The sequence below is a fragment of the Neolamprologus multifasciatus genome, chromosome 9 (assembly GCF_963576455.1).
Source record: "Neolamprologus multifasciatus chromosome 9, fNeoMul1.2, whole genome shotgun sequence".
NCBI lineage: Eukaryota > Metazoa > Chordata > Actinopteri > Cichliformes > Cichlidae > Neolamprologus > Neolamprologus multifasciatus.
In genome coordinates, this window is record NC_140447.1 from 14,109,496 (window position 1) to 14,130,148 (window position 20,653).

Consider the following 20,653-nt stretch of genomic DNA (forward strand, 5'->3'; position numbering starts at 1 on the left):
TAATAGCCGCTTTTTTGTGTGTGTGAGAAAATCCTGCAGCGTGGCTCGCTGTGAAAGGTTTTCTGGTGTTTAGTGGATTCTGTCAGTGCGGACTGCTGACCCCCCCCCCCCCCCCCCCCCGCACACACACACACACACACACACACACACACTCACACACTCACACTCGTGTCTGTCTGCACTGAAATTGAATGTTGTCGTCCCAAAACAGCATGTGGCCTATGCAAGTGAGTATAGCACAGATGTTTGTCTTCATGGTGGGTTTATGCACAAATGTGTTGCTTTTTATTAAAATTAAAAATGCAGCTGAAGACAGTGACTGCTGAAAACTGAGAACACTTTTAACTTGAATCCATGCACTATTATACACGCACTGTATGCTTCATTATGTACACCTTGTTTAATACCAGATTGGACTCCTTTTTGTGTTAAGAAATATCATAAATGTTTGTGGCAAACAATTAACAAGTTGCTGGAAACATTCCTCAAATAACTTCATCCGCCTGACACAATGCCACACAGTTGGTGCAGATTTTTTGGCAGCACATCCATGATGTGAATCTCCTATTTCACCACATCCCAAAGGTGCTCTGCCACAGAGAGATGTGGTGTCTGTGGAGGTCAGCAGCAATACTCAGGCAAGTGTCTAAAGGAATCTCAGTTGGTATTAATTGTGCCCAGAAAATATCCTGCACTTCAGATTCTCATTGCATATGACTTGTGAATGTGTTGCCATGAGGAGCTGGCATGATTGTTTGTAATGTGGAAGATGAAAATAGCACAGACATAGCACTGTCTACAAAATACAGTATATAATGAGCGATGTTGGGCAATTAATTATATAGTTACTTCTCAAAAAAATTTACTGAGTTTTGCAAACAACAAAGTTTTTTGCAGCTGTTTACCTAAAAATGCAGCCAAGGCGTTTTTTTAAATAAACATTTTAAACTATTTACAGAACAATCAGCAGTTCTGCATCAAATTTGATGCCACACAAATTATTTGTGCCACTCCAAAAAATAATTTCTGTCCACTATGAGATAAAGGAGAACAACAGCCTGATACCTGCAGGCCTGACAACAGGAGATGTATCAGTGCTGTAACACCTGTAACATTCAGCAGTCGCCTCATTGTTCTGACACACACAACAAAATTATTGACTACACTACACACTAACTACACAATATTTGCGCTAAACGTCTCAAATCTCTCACATCTCAAAACACCGCCGTCACTCCTAAAACTTCCTCCCGTTTCTTAACAACTAAATGCCATGTTGCCATATAATTTTTTGATTGGTCGGCATGGTACATTTTTCGACCAATAGGAAAGGGTGGGGTTTTTTTTTTGGTTTTGTTTTTGCTCAAGAGCGGAGAGTGTTTCGATCGTTTTCCTTATAATACACAGTTTTTACCGTTTCTTCCCGCAGTAAATATAAACAACGATAGCATTCAGGAAGAAAACCAAACATTACATGTAATTTTATCATAACTTTTACGTGGCCTATCAACACAATTTAAAAACTGGTATAAAGTCCACACGTTTTCCGTCAATTGTTCCGTCTGTCCTGCTCACATTTCCAATGGTTGTACACGTTGTCATTAACAAAGCTTCACTCCACATCAGCCACGCCGCTTTGCTAGTTAAAACACCGGTGTCGGCACATAAGGACGCTGGAGAAATGCCAGGAGAATAACCTCCTCCTAAACGTCAGCAAGACTAAGGAGCTGATTGTGGGCTTCACTATAAAGCAGGCGAGGAATTACAAACCCCTCATCATCAGTGGCACGCCAGTGGAGAGAGTGGACAGTTTCCGATACCTGGGTGTCCACATCACTCAGGACCTGTCATGGTCCTGTCACATCAACACCCTGGTTAAGAAAGCCCGTCAGCGTCTCTTCTTCCTCAGAAGACTTAGAGACTTCCATCTGCCACTGAGAGTGCTCAAGAACTTTTACTCCTGCACCATCGAGAGGGTCCTGACGGGAAACATCTGCACCTGGTTTGGGAACAGCATCAAGCAGGACAGACGAGATCTGCAAAGAGTGGTGCGCTCGGCCGAACGCATCATTCAATCAGAGCTCCCTGACTTGCTGTCCATCTACACCAAGCGGTGCAAGACCAAAGCTAGTAAGATTATGATGGACCTCTCCCATCCCAACAATGGACTCTTCTCACTGTTGAGGTCTGGGAAGCGCTTCCGCTCCCTTAAGGCCAAAACAGAGAGAATGAGGAGGAGCTTCTTCCCCCAGGCTATTCGGGCCCTGAACCAGGTGTAGGACTGGACTCTCCCACACACATCACATCACCACACGCACTCTGGTTTTTCTTCATGCACACTTCCTATAATTTATAATCTCTTTCTGCTATTTGCACATTTTTACTGTCAATTACTGTCAAAGTTAAATCTGTAAATGTTGTAATAACCTGTAAATTGTAAATACTGTAAAACCACTATCATCTAATGGTCGGGCATTGCAGAGCTACAAGCATTTCACCTCATGTGAAATGAGGTATATGGTTGTGTATGGTTGTGTGTGTGACACATAAAATTTGAATTTAAATTTGTCATAGCCTGTCAACGACATTGATTAGCTCGGTATATACGAATGTAAATTCTTATATACCGAATTGTTAAAGTTTCAATTTTAATTTCAATTCAGGTTAGATTTTTTTTGTGCGCAGAGACTGTGCCAGCAGTGCGCAATTGCACACGCGCGCAGCTTAAAGGTAACATTGGTGGCTATGTTCCCCAAACTTAGTGTTAAAATAAATTGAGGTTTTGGATGAAGCATTATACCCAAATTTGTTCCTAGTTTGGCCCAAAGACAAAGAAATGTATAAACCCCTTAGTGCTGTCCTATAGTGCACCAAGTATGCACATCTGTATTTGAGGAATCTGTACATCTTAGTTGTCTCTATTCTCTCATAGTCCTGAATTAATTTCAAATAATTACTGAGAAGAGTTTGCACACGTCTTATAAATGTCAGCCTTTAAATCATCTCAGGGTAGAAGACGAAACACAGGCTCTTGGTCTCTTACCTCCTTTATTCCTCCACTTCTCCCCCTGCTTGCATTCGTTCTTCTCCCCTTTCCTTCCTCTTGACATGTGTCATATTTTGGGCTTCTGCTCTCTAGGGATAAATGCCAGATTACATGGTGTAGTATTTTTATCCATAGTACATTAACCGGCAGAGCTTACAGCATCAAAGCCTCATAGTGTACATCACACAAGCATGCACACATATATAGACACACATGCATGCAGGCACACACTCCTATCAGAACTGAAACGGAGGGTGGAAAGTGCTCACTTTGATCACTCTTTCCTTCCTATTCCTAATTACCCTAGTGGCACACATAACATGAAAACACAGAATGCCCCGATGTCCCAGCATATAGTCGCACACACAAACACACATAGATACGCACACAAAGAATTTAAAAACATCATGAATTCTAAATACTTAAAAAAATGTGAATCAGTTGTAAAATATTTAAATGCCAAAACCTGAATAAAAGCAACGTGCATGGCATGTACAGATATATACATTACTTATTGTGAAATTAAGAGGATATTAATGCAAAAACTTATGATAAGATAATGCTCTAAAAACCAGTTATGGCTCATATTTGCCTTCATTTACATGCAAACAGACAAAATAAGTTAGTGTGTGAATAGAAGAGTCTTTAATCCCTCCCTGGGATTCAGATGATTATTTTTTTTAAACGTTTGTTATCAATGATGGATGAGCGCACCTCCAAAATGCGTGCGGAAGGACCAGAAGGCATCAAGAAGTACAGGGAAGAAATTTAGCAACATGTCAGAATATTTAAGGGGTCTGTTTTGTTGGTGGCAGCATAGACTGCACTCTGATATTTTGGTAATTTACTGACCTTGAAATTTGCTTTAACCAGCGTGTGTTTTATTGTTTTCGAGCCAAGCGGAAAGTCAAATGTGCACTAGTGAGAAGATTGAAGCAATCAGGGGGAAGGTTCATTCAGACGAGGCAATACAAAATGAGTTAGTGGTGTTCTGGTGGAAAACATTGTCTTATGCTGACATCTCAAAACTGGAAAAATAGTACTTTGAATCTTCTTTTTCAGTCAATTGATTTGAAGTAGGTGTAACACTACTAACACTGCTCTCTTTTCTCTCTTCTGATGTTTATTTATTGTATTTTGGATTATAGAAGCTCATTAGTCTTCCCCTTCTTCCAACCTTCGTGTTAATAGAAGTAACATTTTGTTTTTTGATCTCGAAATGCGTTATTTTGTGACACACTCTTTGTCTGACTGCAGATTCGGGGTGCTGTGAGATTACGTCGCGTTGCTCTGCCTCCTCCCGTTTGTTGTCCAAGTGTCATTGTGATGGCAGCATCACGAGATCGCAGATGTATTTAGGTAAGAATGAAATAAATTATAATAAATTAATTTTCTTGCATGGTGTGTTGCTGTTGTTTTAGGAACCCAAACAGTAGCAGGAACTTGGGATTCATGCACCCAAGACCTAGCGCTCTCATTTTTAGCAAATCAAGCTGCTCTGGTTTTCTAATATACTTAATTCAAACAGTAATAATAATATTCAATAATATATTTAGTTAAATAGTTTATTTCATAGCTGGTAATATATCATCTAGATAAAACAAATTTTGAATGATAATAAAAAAAACAGGGTCATGGCTTAGCACATAAATCGAATTAGTTGTGAATACATAGTATGCTATAATTTAGTCGAAATCCTCCTGTTACAGGAAAATCTGTTGGTTACTAGAACTCGTTTGTGGCGAAAAACACAAACACTTTTACAAACAAACCAGGCACGAGTCAGAAAAAAATGGAACAAAAGGGAAAAACCTCTCTCTCCAGTGCTTGAAAACTGCTCACCAGCTTTTAGCTAATCTCATTCAAATACACAGAGTTTCTCACCATCTCATCGGTTGCAAACAGGATCTGATGGGGGCCATTCAGCCTGCTGCGAACGCTGCCTTGTTGACCTTTGGGTGCTGTCAAGCGATCAATGAGGGGATATTTTGCTCAGTTTCCACCGCTGTTGGTAGATGTGTGAAGAGCCTCACCCTACTTCACGAGGTCATTTAGGAGAGAGCTTGGAGTGGTGGGGAGAGAGTTTGCGCCGTGTGTACGTGCGCGCGGTGCACTAAAGATCGCAGCTCTGGTGTTTGTGTGTTCACGGTAGGGGTTAGTTGCTCGTAGGGTAGATGTAGCATGAGTGAGTTGTCGAGAGGTTGAATTGGCCCTGCAGTACATACCGTTTAGCTGGAATCAATAAGGATCTATTCATTGAGTGCCTCACCCCAGGCTTGTGCGCCTCATCCAATAACAGGTGAAGAAAGCCTTTTGTGTGTGTGTGTGTGTGTGTGTGTTTGCCAGTGTGTATTTGTGTACTCTGATAAGCTTATAACCCTTGGGAAGAACATTGATCTTCTAGTTGACCTTTCACCCTTTCAGGTTGACTCTGGTATTATTTTAGGCCTAACTTGTAGGCTCTAATGAAACACAGGGCAATGTGTCTATTGCTCAACTGAGGCTTTATATTGTTATTAAAAACTTTATGCTGTCAGATGAAACCTGCACAACTGCAACTCTAATATAATTTTACAGTTAATATATTAGTGTTTGTGCAATTACTTTAAAGGAGTTATTTTGCATCACACTTTTGATGGGGTACAATTACAGAAAGGAGCAAGTGTTAGTTTGCTGCTGTTTATTGCGTGTTTTTTCCATAAATAAGAGGCATTTGAGGTTGAGTGGAGTGTTAATGTCTGTCTCTGTTTCTCCGTGTGGGGTACATACTCCCACCAGGGGTGGTTGACAAGAGATGACTGTGGCTTACCTCACACTGTGAGTGCTGCTCTTCTTTAATCTCTTTCTTTCTGTGTTTCTCTCTCCCCCATCTTAATTTCTCTCAACTCTGACACGTAAAAGCCTTCCCTCCCATCTAAACCACTGCATTAATCCTTCAGCAGGTCTTTGGGGGTATCGTGCTGTTTTTGGGCTCTTCTACTGACACAACGGTTTAGTATCATAATGGCTTGCAAACACCTGTCCAATTAGGCCGGTTATGATGCACCTCAAACTACTAGATGGATCCTGTGGCGTGGCACAGAGATTTAGCATAACGCACTAAATGCTTTTTGCTCTGGAAAGATGTTTTTGCAGTTTTGTGACAAATGTCTTTCTGTAAATCCAGGTTTAGTGAAGGGTAATTGAGGGGACTTCAGGAGTCAGCTGTCAGAGAAGGACAAAAGTCTTTCCGCTAAATTTAAAATGCAATGTCAGTTTGCTCTGTGTTACAAAAGTGGAGAAAATTACAGGCTGCCCAAGGTTTATGGGAGGGTTTTAAAAAAGCATGTTGGATTCAAAAGCATCTAAACTGTGGTTGAGTGGCTTAAAGATTTTTGTTTTATTTGAAAAGCAGCTAGGAGATACCAGACTGCACTACTGCTCAATGTCAGATTTTATACTTTGTATCCATATTGGATCTTCGCTCACGTTCCACTTGCACCTCAGGTGCTTTGAGGCTGAAGGGGATTCAAACTTCTGACAACTACTGGAGGAAGTACATCCCTTATATGTGTATAAAAGTTCTTAGACTTTAGTTTTAAGATTGTTTTTTAATTTCTCCTTTAAAGAAATGGCAATTGGTCCTAATATTAAGTGCTGATTGGTCAAACAATAGCAAGCATCCTTTTTAAAAAGCCTGTGCAAACATCGGCCAAAGTCAAGTCAAAAATACTTCTTAAAAGTGGAATAAAGTACAGAAAAAACAAACCAACAGCAAAGTTTGGGCTTTACTGATCTTGCAGTTATGAATTGTTTTCAGCTATTAACTCATCATCAACATTCCTACTGGAAATGCAAACCTACCAGAGGGGTATGAAGTGTGCCAAGAAATTCCACAACATTACCCCACCACCCGCAGCCTGAATTGTTGACAAAATGAATCCATGCATCCAAATTCTGACTCTATCATCCAAACGCTGCAGCAGAGACTGAAACTCAAAAGAACTTTCATTGTTCAGTTTGGGGAGCCCCCGCCCCCCCTTAGCCAACATTGTCCGGTGTGCTCTGGACAGTGTTGTTCCCTGTCTTGTTTACCTCTGCTATCAGCAAGTCGTTTTTGTCCGGAAAGCCAAATGATTACTTTGTGTAAACCCTAGAGAGTTCATGAAAACACCAGTAGATCACAGGCTAGTCTGGCACTGATAATCTTGTCAGCTGCTGTCCAGGGCCCTATGACAGCTTTTTGGCTTATGGCTGACCTGCTCAGCTTTGTGGGCTATGCTGGCTTTTGCCTTTATTTCCCAATGCTTAATGTGAATTTCAGCAGATCAGCTTGACCATGTCTACATACCTAAATGCTTTGACTTTCTATTGTGAGATTTTCTGATTAGAGATATCATTTAGCAATAACAGCAGTTTAGTGGTTGCATGTAGCTGGTAGGTGACTCTTCTGGATGCAAAAAGAAATCTGACTGTATAGAAGTCTTTAGGAAAACAACCTTAATATAATACAATATCCATTTAATGTATTATTTGATATCACGTGATTTTTATTTTGTAAATTATCAGTGTATGATTTAGATCTTGTACTTCACAGGTTGCAAGTGCATGAGCTAGCAGAGTCTCTCGGTTTCTCAGTCAGATCCATCCCTCAGTTATCACAAGGTTTCAAAGAACAACGATGGCGATGGCCAAAATGCTCAGCTTTAGGCTTCAAAATAAGTGTGACAGCACAATAGCGAAGTCTGTCCTTTATATACAGTTTGTCAGCGAAATACTTTGATTGTTTTGTGATGGCTGATAAGTTGTAAAATCTATGAAATGTGCACGTTTTAGAAGCGTAGCAGTGGAGAACACATGCAGCTAAAAACTCTTACTTAGTCAGTTCTCTCAAAGCTGAATTTATTAAACTGGAGCAGATCAGGAATCTAAAAAGGCTCTGAAAGCTTTACAGGCATTCACTCAGCGGCTGAACTTTATGTAAATGCTGTTTTAATACCAGACTTCCCTTTAAACGAGCCCCAAAACACCACTGTCAGTCTCACTGTAATCTCTTTCCGCTTCTAGCTTCATAAAAACCTTGAACAATCTTTCTTTGAGCTTTGTCCTGGATTAACTCATATTACCCTTTTTATAATTAATGGAATTTTGAAAAAATCTGTTTATTTCATTAGTTTTGTGTTTATGTTTCATGGACATCTACATGCTTGGCATTTTCTTTTTGTAAGCTCCAGTTCAAAGGTGACAGCCCCCTGCTTTTTGTCCTTGTTTCATCGTGTATCATCAAATGTATATTGTATGGCAACTTTCTTGGTTTGCGTTCATTAACAAGCTCTAAGGATTCGAATTGCCTCCACCTATATGTGCGCGTCTGTGCGGTTTCATGGTGCGCGCTGCAGTAAGTGTGGATGTGGTGGAGGCAGGCCGCTGGCACCGGTGCCGGTTTAGGAAGACATCACTCTCCAGGCCAGGCAGATAATGAAGCACAGTGTATGGCGACACAGAAAAGATGACTTATGAACATCTCTCTCTCCTTTTCTCTGACACTCATTTGCTCACTTGGTCATTCCTCCTCTCTCTCTCACTCTACCTCTTCCTCTGTCTCCATCACTTCATTACACACACACGCACGTACAATAGACGCAGACTGTTTCCCCCTTCAGCCAAACACATTCTGGTTTCCTGAGCATGATTAGAAGAAAATAGTTGTCAGGAAAGAGAGAGAGAGGGAGAGAGGGCTAGCGAGCGGGATGAATGGAGACATGAAGGGACATGTCACACCGTTCACAGAGCACTAGGTCTGACAGGAACCCTCAGGACATGGCACTTGTTTCAAGTGGGGACCAAATGGAGGTGGCACCAGGCTGTCAGTGTTCTCTAGTTAATTAGAAGACATTGCCTTTCTGGCTCAGAGAGGGCAGTTGGAAATCAGAGTTAATTACATCCAGGTTAGAACACTAGTTTGGCACCTCGAGTCAGCTTGTCACAGCTTATCTGATGCTGACCATAATGGCTTCATCCTATACATTCACAGTCAATGATGGCGGCGGCATGTCTGCACTCTTAAGTCTAATGCATGTACAAATTGGACATACTGGTTTTCACTGTAGTTAAGCTAAGTGGAAAATTCTAAACAGTTGTTACTTTTTGGATCTAATTAATGAGCTGCAGCTCTATTTATTTTCAAAAATGGCAGCGGTCCTGTTTAAAAGCAGAAAAATAAGCTGCACTAGCCGATATTCAATTTTTATAGAGAGGCCTTTGTTGGGGTTTCTTAATATGTTTTGTGCTTTTTCATTTTTTTAATGCCAAATTTTTGGAATGGGCTCTCAGCCCTGTCCTGAGATCTAAAACAGTCCATTGCAGTAACCCATTCTGACTCACAAAGTAGTATACGCTCAATGTGAGAACACACCCCAGAACGAACAAATACAAAGCCCCGAACACAGGAGAATGATAGTATTTCAGTTGCTTTTAGCTCATTTTGTTTGGCCACATGTTGAAAAATACATGTACAAGTCTCACATTTGGCCTTTTCAAACAAGTTCAGGGAAAATGCTTCTACTCTGTATGCGGAATCTTTCAACAACACCGTCACAGCGAACCACTCAGGGCCTGATCCTCATCTCTAAACACAAAGGAAAATGCCTGTCAAGTCTTGAAAGAAATCGTGTACCTGCATTTGAAAATCCATTAGGCAAGGCGGAAGCTGCAGTAACTGAGAGCAGTAGAAGCAGATGAAAGGGGTGACTCATTTGATGGTGCCACTGTGTGTTTTGAAGATGGAATATGGTCTGTAACTTAGCCGCATGGGTGAAAACAGAAAACTTTATGGACGTACGGTCACGTTTTTGGGTAAGCATGCACAGGCATGAGTGTGTGTGTATACTCTGGGTTGTAGGTACACAGATGCATGCACGTTGCCCCCCGTGGCTCAGACCCTCTGTCGAAACCAAAAAGCTACAGGAATGCGCACCCTGCTTGTAGCCAGGAAGAGAAGTGGAGGAGGGGGTAATCAAACAAGAGAGCACTTAAGGAGAAAACGGCAGGCTGTTATTCTTGAGCTGCTGTACCGCCCTCCCTTAAAAATAAAGGCCTGTTCTTTTCCTCTCTCCATCATCTTCCATTCAGTCTCCCCATCTTTTAGGCAAACCTAATTACCAGAAAAGCTCAGATTGAAAGGAAAGAGCTTATTGTTTTTTATACTGGATCTCCTGCTCTCCCTGTCTCTAGCGCTTTCTTTTCTTCTTTCTTTGCGTAAAACAGAAATATAAGCTCCGGCTTTTCACCATTTGCAGTGACTTGGGAGAGCCTCGCTTGTTTGAGATCACGGCACTTAATATCCATAAGAGGGAAAGGAAATTTTGAGAAACCTGGTTTTTAAGTTGGTCTCATCTGGTGCTACTCTCCTCTCAAAGCCACTCAAAGCCAAATGAAATCACTCAGGGGAAGATAAGTGAAGCTTGCAAATGACCAGAGAGAAGGGAGAGATCATAGTCCTTGCATCCGCTTCATTTCAGTCAGATTCGAGACACACGAATGAATAGGGCGAGTAATTTGGTATCAACAACTCGCAATTCTGTGTTCCATCTTTTTCTTTTATGTTTGTTTTTATGAATTTTCAGTCTTTTCCACAAGTTTGGTTGCACAGTTTACATAATTCTTAGGACAGTCATACATGAACTTTGTGATAGGCTTAAACTTGAGAATCCAAGTAGTAGAATTACACTCCTGGACTCCTCAATTGTCCTCTCATTTTCAGTTCTGACAAGCCGTTCCACAGTGATAGCCTACATATAACAGCTTGCTGTGGACACTAATGAGGCTATGTTTATTTTAATGCGCAATTAGAGGCTCAACTGAACCACATAAACTGAACAACTGGTGTCATTTCCCTAAGGGCGTTTTACACCTACAGTTCGTTTACTCTGCTCCAAATCAGCTAATGAGTTTGTCAACCTGTAGCTTATACTCATGCTTTGGTTTCTTTTCACACAGAGAAGACTCCAAGTGAACTTCAAGCAAACCAAAAATGCATTATTACAGACCACGTGACAACATTCATACCGCTTATTCGCCAGAATTGTTTGTATTGATGTATAGATAGTTTCCAGTACCATTTAAGTACCAGTTAATATTATGCTAAATTATTTATCATTAATAAATTAGCATAATATTAACTGGTACTTAAATGGTACTGGAAACTAAGTCCAGTTAATACATTATTAACTTTTACTGTAGATAGCTGCTAGGGATTTTGCTCTGTCCTAAGACCACATGGTAGTGCGGATAACTGCTGATGTGAGATGTGTCATCCTGCTCATGACTCATATGTTGCATTTGATTGGAACAAATATTCCTTCCTTGTCTTTGGCAGTTCATTAGGCATGCAGAAATAAACGCACAGATGTTGTTCTTTCGCTGATGCCTGGATGTCATTTGAATTTTTTTTCATTCAGTTCTTGATTGTTTTTGCAGGATGTCCAGCTAAGATACACACACACACACACACACACACACACACACACACACACACACACACACACACACACACACACACACAAGCATGCAAATCATTGGCTTGAATACCACGCACACACCCAGACAGTCAGCTGCATTTACATTCTCCCCAACCACATCCACCACATCCACAAAACATAAATTATTTCAGTCATGTTTTACGTTTCTAATTGCTGTAAGTATATATGTCAATGTATGGGACCGAGAAACCCATGTGCAGAAATAGAAATATACGTAGCAGATGCACCATAATAATTTTAATGACGTATTTAGGCCACATTAACTGTCTATGCAGCACTCGCCACTGTAAATGCACATTAGCATATATTATGACTTGGCTATGCAAATAAGCTGCATTAATTAGGGATAAAAAGTAATCTTTCCCTCTCAAGTAAGTTTTCTCAAGGCAAGTGGCACACTTGGCTGTCAACAGGGAATTAACTAAACAAAACCTCAGTGGAAAAGCAACTTTTCCTCATCTGACTAATTCCCAATGTTTTCTCAGTTAATAGTGTCATGATTAGTGCCTCACTCAGTGGTCTGAAAGCTCCGCGGCTGTGGACTCTTGAGCGGCTTCAAACCCGAGCTGAAACGGTAAATGTGATTGGACATTTCTGGGTTGGCTAGATGGCATGTTGGATTAGTTGCTGCATTAATTATGCTCTTAGACAATCAACAGCTAAGACTAAGGCTCTGCTTTGATACTGAGCTTCATTTCTACATTGCAGGAAGTATAAGTCCTTCTTGGATATGCGCTGAAACACCAGCGTTTTTAAATATAGTACTTCTTTTGCATACCAAAGAGACACATAAAACTTGTCAAATTAGTAATATTAGCTTGTGTGACTTATTTTTATTTTTCCAGAAGAACTTCCCCCCCACTCCCACTGTTCAAGCACACATCAGCTTTCAGCAGTAATCAAATGGACCTAATGGTATGTGACTTTATTTTTTACAAATCCCTCAACCTTTAGAAGGTACTATAACAAAAAACATGTTTAACATGTTGGCATTATTTTTTTTCTCCAGACTGTGACATCAGTGTTCCTGGTTGAACTAGTTTTATAGAGTTGTATAAAACTCGACAGGAGAAAAGCAAAAGGGGAGGTCAAGCAACAAGCTTACAAATTATACTGTAACTGTAACCTCAGCCTGAGAAAAAGGAGTAAATATGTCATAATTATGGAGATTACAAAATAAAAGAAGTTAAAAATGATACAAATATCTGCCATAGCAAAACTTGTTATTATTTTTATTTCAATCACCCGTGTTTAGTTTAGGCCAGCTGAATCTGTAATTTCTTTAATATAAGTTAGTAATTAAACATCTCCCCCAAAAAACCTACAGCTGGTGAAATTCTCACCTTGTAGTGATATACAAGTGGCCTCCAGGCTCTGTGACATCACTGCTGGGTTGGGTTACATGTACAACAAAGAACATTTCTAACCAAACAAATTCAGGCATTTTAATAAGGATGGGGATGATCAGATCAAAGATAGACTTGAAACTCTGAAAGAAAAAGGACAATAAAACACTGTTTGTGTTACTCTTTAAAAATCAGACCTTTAAACCTCATCAATGAGCAAATTTCAGCTAAAGATACCCAACCATAGCCTTTCTTCCCAGATGTTCCTCATGGTGCCCAGTGTCAGACATGATGGCAGCTCACCTCAAACTAGAGTGCATTCTTGATTATACAGGGTGCAGGCCGGGCTTTTTATAGAAAACCATTACTACAAGGGTTGGCTACAAGCTGAGTCCAATCCAACTTTACATTTGTGGACTATGCTCATTTGATAGCATGTTATTCTCATCTGTTTGTACATTTAGAGACTGTAAGGTGTTCTTCGTCTGTCTTAAATTGTTGTTAATTTACACCTTCAGCATTTTTCCAGACCTTTCCTGCCTTGAAATAGGCAAAATTTTATTAACATAGTAGGTCTTTTCCGGTCTTAAAGAAGGGCTTCCAATCTGGTATTATATTGTTTTCTTCTTTGTAAAATCAGTTGCTCTACTGCCAGTAGGCTGATCCATGTGATGGTTTGTGATGATGCTAACGCTTCCCCTTTCATGTGAACACGCTTGTAGCTAGATTGTTAAACCCTGTGTTAATTTAAACTGCCTTCATGTGATCTTTCTTGCTGGTATTAGGGTAAGCAAACTACATAATCAAAGGAAAGATATCCTTGCTATGCTGAATTTGCTTTTTAGAAGACGCTGTTATAGTGTTTCCCTACCTGGGCCTTTGTTCAAGCATTTCCTGGTTTGGTCACATGGTCATTATTGATTTTTTTTTTTTGGTCTTCTTTTTTATGCCACTGGCTACTGTGCATCACCTGGGATTAAGGTGGTGTGTGTTTGATTTCATGGAGTTATTATAGAGACACAGGGGGCTTGATGTAGTTTGAGGAGCCTATAGCTTACAAACATACACACACTAGCACATGCTGCTTGGTAGGCGCTGATTGTTTCAGATGATGGATGTCACACTTTCACCCGTCAACACAGCGCCCCTGCTGCCTTTAATTGCCCAATCAGAAGGCTGGAACATTTGTTATTGTAGGGCAGTTAGGGCCAGATGACAAACCATACACACACACAAACACACACACACACTTGCACAGTATCCACGTTTCTTTAATCATTTTTGTTTGATTGGAGGTGAACAATGCCTAAAAGAATACCAGGTGTCTGTACTTTTAGTATACACAGTGTTCCTGACAGTGTCTCGCTGTTGTCATAACACATTAAAATACTATGACACCAGCGAGTACATGTTCTCTTTGTAACGGTCCACTTTAATCTCAGGAACCGCAATCAGCATTTAGCAATGAAATGTAAAAGGGGGGATGTGGTGGTGACACGACTTCCTGACAAAACAACACATTTTGAGACAGATAAAAAGGATCGAAACACAGAGGAAAAAATCAAATCAAACCAAATTTGCTTTGGCTTCACACATTCTTCCTCGGCGATGTCTTGCCTTCACTGTTCAGCTCGCTGCCAAGATCTTTCCTTTGGGAAGTCAATAAACTCAACCAAATGTGATTTATATTGTCAAGCTATGAACTTTTATCAAAGTTATACAAGTTGATGAGATGCGTGGTCCTTGTTTAGCTCGTGTGAGTGGCATTCGTTGCAAAGATGTGGGAAAGAAGGTCTCACCACACAGAGGTATGACTGACTGTCAGCAAATGCTGTTCTCTGCATGAACAATAGAGGGCAGTATAATACTGGTGAAAAATAGATTTATACAATCCGTTGCTTCATATTTCTGTCTGTCTCTCATTTTGCCCCCTTCCTCAGTGCTCCTCACTTGATATCAGTTTTTTTTTCCTCAGCATTCAGTTTCATCTCCTTCTCTTTGTATGTCTGTCTTCCTCTCGCTGTGCACGCGCGCGCGCACACCGTGCAGCAATGCAATAAATATACATGCACACACGGAGGGTGACCCATGCACAAGTGTGAAGTAATCTCCAGTCTGATACACCCCGCTCAATTATGAGCTACAATGCGTGTAATTAGAAAAGAATAAAATGCATTTCAGTTTTCATTAATGAATTTCATTGATTGGTTCTGTCTCTTTTGTTCCTTGTTTTGATGAAGTTAACTTTGAGGGGAATAAACACAACACTTCCAGCGCAATCAGACCAGCTGCGGACGTGCTTGTGCGCTCATGTCTGTGTGTGTGTGTGTTTGCGAGTGCGTGTGTGTGTGTGGCACTGGCTGTGTGTGTTGTCTTTGGCGTGTCTTTTTAATCTGTCCAAGTGGAGAAAATAGAAACGGGCCCCACCACAAAGCATAAAATTGTAACGGAGAGAGGGAGAATTCAAATCAGAAAGAAAGAAGTAATAAATCATGGGACGAGACGGGGGGTGGGGGCGCGAGGGCGGGGGGGGTATAGCGAGAGACAGTGTTTTAAAAACAGCAACGAGTGGCGGTGAGGAGGCTAGAATAGATGAGGTGAGGGGAAAAGACATAATTGGTACTGTGTTTTGGGGACATCTTGCTGCAATACAGTAAAATAAACCACAGAAATATGAGTTGGAATAAGACAGGCTAAAACCAAATTGAGAGCACTCGTGTATATTTCGGACTACAGCAGTGTTAGAGACTCATGTGTTTGTTGGCAGGAGCGAATGCCAACTCTGCATGTATGTGTGTTTTCATGCCAGTGACCGTGCTTGGATGGCTGGGTGCACTTAATGCCCACACCTTTTGTTTTCATGCATTTTATGTTTGCCACAGCGTCTATGTGTGTGTGCTTGTGTGTGTGTGTGCATGCTTCTCAAGCTTTCCCTAGTGTGTGTGTATGTGTGTGTGTGTCTGTGTGTGCACAGTGGAACAGAGGCTCTGTGTCAGCAGTGGTGTGCCCTCAGTGAGCCTGTCTCTAATTACAGTCTAGGGTTTCAGCGTTCCAGCCCGTCCATCTCCCTGTTTAAACCCAGCTAAGGAAGCCAGGCCCCACTGAGCCAAGGTAAACCATACAGCTAATTAGACAGACTAGCTTCCATCTCTGTAGCAGAGGGGGAGGCAGGGGGTGGTGGGAAGGTGGAGTGTGATTCGAGAGAGGAAGACATAGGTGGAAGGACTTGGAAAGAGAAGGCTGGGAGAAAGAACAGAGGGAAAAGGAGGGGTACCGAGGGATGGTTAGATGATTTGGGAAGGAGGGGTGAGTTAATCTAGAGTGATGGAGAAAAGGATAAATGCTGGGAAGAAAGAGTGAAAAAAAATTACTTTATAGAGCATTAACTCCATGTCAGAAGTTAAGGGCAAAACGCTGCAGTATTAATAAGTTTTTGTCGCACAAATACCTCCAAAACACTTCATCAAACAAAATCTCATGCTAAGTTGTTTCTCTTTCATTTGCACATGTTCACTCACATGTGGGAGCATTGCGGGGGCTTGTGGAGAGGGGGGGGGGGCAGTTTAGACTAACACTGTAATGCTGCAAAAGGTGTTTTGACACCCTCCAGCACGTTTTGGAACCCAGCGGTAATTTGCATATTGTAAACAAATGTAAACGGGTGGGGGGTTGGCGTGGGAGGTCATTGGTCAACCTGGGGCAAGCTAATCTGCATAATTGGCTCCGGTGGTTCAAATTATAGCGTGTTGCTGCTTCTGCTGAGAGAGGGGAAGAGAGGGGGAGGAAAAGGAAGGGGTGCAATTATGGTCATATGCACCCAATGAAAAAAAATTATCCTTTTTCAGTTTTTTTTTCCCTTTTCTTCCTTTCCGTGCCTTTGCCTCTCCTCCCTGGCTTACTCTGACCAATAAGAGTGCTCCGCGCTGCCCGACAGCAATCAGAAATTCATCTCGCTCCACGACAGTGAAACCCCACCCCCCTCGCAGGGAGCGGGGGAGAGGGAGAAAGACCAAGAGAGGGAGAAAGCGAGGGCGACGGGAAAACGGATGAATGGAGGAGAAAGAGAAAAAAAAGAAGAAGGAAAGAGCGAAACAGAGAGTGCGAAAGCACGAGATGGCATCTAGACTTGCTAGTCTTGGCGGTGCAAAATGTGAGAGGGGAAGGCGCAGGGAGGGCGAGGATGGGAGAATAAGGGTGAGAGGCAGACGCTGGCTCTAGAGAAGGAGCTAAAATGAGAAGAGGACAGGGAGAGCGGAGAAATGGAGAGGAAAATAAGATGCTACTGCGGTGTGAGATAGGGTGACCGATCTGTTCTCTTCGCACCAAACACCATTTTCTCCTGCCTGTCCTGTCCTGAACGAGGAAAAAAAAAAGAGCCACATTTGCAGATTCTACCTTATCACTGAAATACTAGAAATCATGTGTCCATGTGTGCTGGGAGAGGTTGGATAAGGGCACAGTAAATAAATCATGGGGGGCTCATTTGAAGAAGGTCACCGGCTGGACCCTGCCAGCACACACACACACACACATGCACACACATAACCATGCGTGTTGACAGGCCCCTGCCCCTCATTTCGGGGTGCTCTGGGTGATTCTCCCAGCGTAATGGCTTCTACCCCATTTCCAGTCTCCTGTCTGAAAGAAATCACACACAGACCCTCCAACAGTAGCTCACACACTGACATACACACACCTGGCCAGTCGGGCATTGGGGAAAGGGAACGGATGGAAACAGTCGGGTAAATACATTCTTTTGTAGATATTTGGTGTTTGTCTGCGTCGGCATGCCGTTATACCGCATAGGTTTCTTATTATTTTTCTCGTCCTTCTAAATTGTACACAGTATTATATATTTCCAGTCTTAGCTGTGTGCTTTTGTTAGTTTCTCATTGTAAACCCGCTCTCATTCTTGTGCGTGTTTAAAGAGGCCATTGTGCGAGCTTGGCCCTCCTGAGCATAGGTCTTGTTTCTTCATAGCGCGCTGCTTTGTCAGGACAGAGCCCAGTAAGTACATGCAGAGGTACGGCGGAGATGCAGTTAAATTTAATGCACTGAACAGTGAGGTGAGTTGTGCTGTCAATCGGGATGTTGCAGAAGCAGTTAGATGGATTTTTCAGCACTTACTTGTCACACGTTAAGGCTTGAAGTGGAGGAAAGTTGACACCTTGAGGGATTTAAACTGGCTGCAGTGACTTATTGAAAACTCTCATGGTCCATTGAGTTGATTTATTCATGTATACTGGCCATGTCCTGTAGTCTACGGAGTTGACGTCCAACTTCTCTGGAAGCTAGTCTTCAAAATATCTTTGGCACTTCTGTCATAAATTAGGATGGGGACTGTATTCTAATAATGTACTAATTATAGGGAAGATTGCACATATTTGGATATTTCCAGGGCCAGTTGAGGCCTGCTGTGCATGAGACCTAAGCTCAGGGAGTGTTTCTTGGGTGTTAGTGTTGAATCGAAGCGCTATTAATAGGTTATAACTTGTTGATGAACTAGCATATATATATGTTTTTACTAGTTTGAGTGAGTGGGTGAGACACAGGGAAAGGCGAGCAAGGAGAAAGAGAGATGCATATACCTGTCTGGATTTCTATCTGTCTGTGGAGGGTGGTCAGTGGGAGGGTCTATCAATCATTCCCAATCATTTATATTCAGCAGTTCATATCACTTTACCACGATCGGGAGTGGAAGAGAGTCGGCTCATTTGCATAGGCAAGAGTAACTGTTCCAAAGCTGTGGGAGCAACAGAATGTGTGTCTATGTTGATGTACACGTTTAGTGTTTTTGTTCAGTGTGAGAAGCTTGGAATGAATACGTGTGTATGTGGTGACAGATGCAAACCCACTACCATCCATAAAAACAAGTCTTTTTGACAACTCCAGTGGCTTTTGTTGCATTAGGTTGCCACACAGCTGCTCTGTGACGCCACAGCGTGAATTTTTGAAATTGCAATTTAAAGACAGTCCAAAGTCTAAAATGAAAAATCTGAACTGTTTTCTGATCTTTTTTTTAGATTTCATATAAATGAAATTTGAAAAGAAAGAATAAAAAAAAACAATTAAAATGCCACAAAGTAATGTGGGGGATCTGTTTAATGCTAGATAATTGTTATGAGGCCCGTTATATTCTTTTGATAAGCTGAGGAAAAACAACAAAAAAAGGTCATGTTTTTGGTGCTTTTTGGCTTTTTTGGGGGAAAAAGTTTTACACTTAAGAATGAATGGAAAATGTGAGTTAAATGGGACACAACATAATCTCTTAACATATGTGGTGTAGTTGATTTTTTTGAGGATATAATTAGGAAATCATATAAGAAACATCTGATGAGAATCACGATTTAATAGCATGGACCATAAAACATAAATAACACTTGGATTTTTTTATTATAAGTGTTATTATATCTACAACTGCTTCATTTAATAGTTATGTCTTTATTAATTCTTTACCTATTAATTAGGCAAAGAAATAAGTGACGTCTTCAATCGTTTCGCTTTGTTCAAACAAAAGTAAAAAAATTCAGATGAATTTTTTTTAAATAGTCAAAGAAAAGCCGTAAATCTTTTTCATTTTGAAACAGGAAGCAGAAACCTCTGATTTTATTTCCTTAAATTGAGATAAAAATCATATATTGGTGTTTATTCTGTTTAAGTTGCGCTTATACTTATATATTTCAGAAAATCTCTCAATTTAATACACGTGTGTGACAAAATATGTTTGCCCCACTTCTCGTGGGCCATGCCACATAAGTCCATTTCCTAGAAGAAAAATGACCATGTTCACGATTCATGTTGAACGCATAACTGACACAGGCTTCATGCAGCTTGTAAAATAGCTTTCGCCCTGTCTGTAGTTTCCCAAATGTAACAGAAACGTGCTCTTCCCTGTGTCTTCATTTCTTCATCCCACACTGTCCTCCATTTCTGCCCGTTTCTCCCTGACTTTCTCAGTGTGTGACCTTGTGTTCCTTCTGTGTTAGTGTGTGGAAATTGGGCACACCTAACTGCAGAGGCTTAAGTATAATCATGTATTTAGCTTCAGAAATGTACTGACACACTGTTCCTCCCTGGAAAAAGAAAACTCCCAACATTAATTGAGGGATATTACTGTTGGGATCAATTTCCACGTTTTTTGACAGAGATACTCATTCCCTCAGACCTGAGCAAATATTTATGTCTGGGTGCAAAATAAGGGGAATGACACACACACACACACACACACACACACACACACACACACACACACACACACACACACACACAAAAGAATCAATATGAAATGATTTAGTATTTTTAAGTATATTTAAAAATGTCTGCAAATGAAATAAGTGCACACATATAATCCGTAATCAGTGATTTAAGTGTGATATCTCGATTCTTTGCTTGAATTATTTGGAAATATACGACAATATCATGACCGTGGTGTATAATAAAAACAGATCACACGATCCTGCTTTTGCAAGTTGACTCATTTCAAAAATTTTGAAACAAATAATAAAAAAATAAACAAATAAATCGCTGAACTATTTGGAAAAAATGCAGTTTTTTTACCCCCTCATTTGCATGCATCACTTAGATTTGTTCAAGTGGTAAGACTGCCAATAGGGGCCAGTGTGTAACCAAGTATGGGGCTTTGCTGAGGCTCGCATTCATTGGTGGACGAGAAAGAGAGAGAGGGAGAGAGAGAGAGAGAGAGGGAGAGAGACGGGCTAGGGGGAGCAGGTGGGGAGGATGGG

General features: G+C 41.1%; 1 long non-coding RNA gene across 4 annotated transcripts in view; it reads left to right on the plus strand.

Moving 5' to 3' along the window:
• Positions 1 to 20,653, plus strand: part of LOC146511252 (uncharacterized) — a 161,325-nt gene that overhangs the window by 1,022 nt on the left and 139,650 nt on the right. For all 4 annotated transcript variants that reach the window (XR_014876016.1, XR_014876018.1, XR_014876015.1 and 1 more), the window contains exon 2: positions 4,304 to 4,405. This is a non-coding gene — a long non-coding RNA (uncharacterized LOC146511252). The remainder of the gene's footprint in view (positions 1 to 4,303; positions 4,406 to 20,653) is intronic.